At 39.5% G+C, this 2,425-nt stretch overlaps 1 protein-coding gene across 1 annotated transcript in view; it reads right to left on the bottom strand.

Moving 5' to 3' along the window:
- KHDRBS3 (KH domain containing, RNA binding, signal transduction associated 3) overlaps positions 1 to 2,425 on the bottom strand; it is a 153,047-nt gene that overhangs the window by 74,623 nt on the left and 75,999 nt on the right. The window lies entirely within an intron of this gene.

Genomic DNA, 2,425 nt, shown 5'->3' with positions numbered 1-2,425 from the left:
TGCCCAACCATACTTACATTTAAAGGTGATTAACCTATCAGCTCAGCCTCAAAAGCTACAAAGATTATCTAACATATCAAGAGATATTAGCAAATGGTAACTACACCCTATGAGTAGATAGCTGATGCAATCATACTTAAATGAGCTGGAGAATAATCTGATTAGAATTTTGAAGACAATTTTAGTTTTTACATCTTAAGGGACTGCAAGTCTGTATTTTTTTTTTAATCTCACTTTTTACAACATTTTTCAAAACTTTTTTTAGAATTCAAAAGACTCAGAGCCACTAACTTTTAGCTTTCTTCTATTATCATTCAAATGTTTGCTTTGTTTATTCTGACTTTCTTTTAAATAGCAAAGTCTCTACTTGATGAAAATAGTTCCTTATTATAAAAACCATCTTTAGGGTGATTGTGGAAACCAAGTTTCAACAGACAACACTCAATCCACTATAGTATTTCTAAGTTGGAAAGAGATTTAAGAACACCATCTGCTCTTTTTGGAGATTAAAAAAAACACAACAAAACACTAAGATTCACACTCAGAAAAATCAAATAATTTGCATAAGAACACAATAGACAGGCATACTGAAGAGAAGGGGGATTAGAAACCAAGTATCTTGCCTCTCAGAATAATATTCTCTTTATTAAATTGCATTGTCTTTCATATTTATTAGCTCACTAAATGAACCATGTCATATTTGCTAAAACAATTTTATTTCATTAAGTATTCTGAAAAGTGTACATAACCCATGGCATAACATGAAGAATTAGATGGCATTAATAAAGGCCAAGTTATCCATCCTCCACACAATATATTTAATATCTCCAAAATGTCAGGCCCTATGATAGGCTCTGGGCAAACTAAGATAAAACAAAGACACAGTTCCTGCATTAGAGGAAACCACATCTACTGAGGAGAAAGACAAGTAAGTTAACATAGAGATAGGTACAAAGTGCCAAAAGGACACAAAAAATGCTAACTATGCCTGATTAGGACCAGAAAGTCTCCACAATTGAAGTGCAAGTAGTAAAAACAAATTGGCATGAACAAAACAAGAAAGGACATTCAAAGAGAACCAACAGCACATGGAAACAGATGCATTGTTAAAGTCCCAGGTATGTTTAAGGAACTGCATTTATTATATATGAAATGTGAAATTGAAACAGAGTAAGGCTAGGCCTGTGAACCAAACTGACTCCATTTTCCCTGCAGAGGACATTTCGTTACTTTTCCACTCCTCGGTCATGAGACCTCCCAGGGCAAATGATTACCCCATGGGCCACCCTGACAAAATAGATGGAGATAAGAGAGGAAACAGATATTTACTGAGTTGCAAAACCCCTCCGCAAGGCTTGTTTACCATAATTGTAAAAGTTACAGATTAACCTTAAGACCCCTTTAGTAATTCCCACCTGCCCACAAAGTATCAAGGTAACTGCTACAATGTCCCTCCTGGGGTGACAATGATGAGCACCACTGCCATTTTGGACCTACTGAGCATGCACCCATGACACAACCAGGAAGAACAGAATGGACTACCTCCAGTGACAGTGGCCTGTACCTCTTAACTCCTTTCCATATAAAAGACCCTGATCAGCTCCCCTCAGGAGGCTAGCTTTACTGCTGCTACCGCCCTTATGCATAAGTCTTTCTCCTCTTTTAATAAAGCATTGCTTGCTTTACTGCCGGGTACATTGTTCATTTCTATGACTTTGGAATCCAAGAGCCTAATTTAATCACTGGCAAAAATTGAAAAGCTTTGGGCACCAGAGAAGACTCTAGCTGCAAGAGGCAAGTGGCCACTGGGACTATTTTGCTCCCACGTTTCTACTGCTGGTAAGTCTCTCCTGTAGTCCCCAGCCTAAATTCTGACAAGGCAATGCTTTATTCTCTTTTACTCTCCTTTCTTCCCCTTTTCTTCCTTTTTAAAGTGGTTGTGGGTCAACTACAGCTCAAACTCCTCTCACCCCATGAGAAGCTGCTCCCTCTGGCCAGCAGCAGCTTGCCCTGATGGGTAACTAGCAGAGGTAGGAAGGCTACTCCTACACTGTGAAGATCTTGCTTGAACAAGTTCCTCCTGATGGGGGATGCATGAGAGTGGTAGAGATTCATTCCCATGCCGCGCAGTGAATGGAAATCCGGAAGCTGCTAAAATTCTCTTTACCTTATTCTGATTTTCTGAGCCCTCTTCTGCTGTTTGGTTGGATTGTATCCACTACTATGTAGGTGCACCCTTGAGCGCTCCTGGCTATGCTTTGTTTCTCTGATTTAAATCTAGTCGGTACTTTTCTTCTTTGTGCTGACAACAGTGGGGAGAACTGCTTTTATCAACTACTGTCAGTGGAATAGGTTGGCCCCACTGATTGGGACTAGGATAAACTGGACCCCACTGCTCCTCTTTTCTCTTTGTTTGCTTGGTTAG

This window comes from Galeopterus variegatus, unplaced genomic scaffold, assembly GCF_000696425.1.
Source record: "Galeopterus variegatus unplaced genomic scaffold, G_variegatus-3.0.2 Scaffold2728, whole genome shotgun sequence".
Classification (NCBI taxonomy): domain Eukaryota; kingdom Metazoa; phylum Chordata; class Mammalia; order Dermoptera; family Cynocephalidae; genus Galeopterus; species Galeopterus variegatus.
This window is presented reverse-complemented; position numbering and strand designations above follow the sequence as displayed.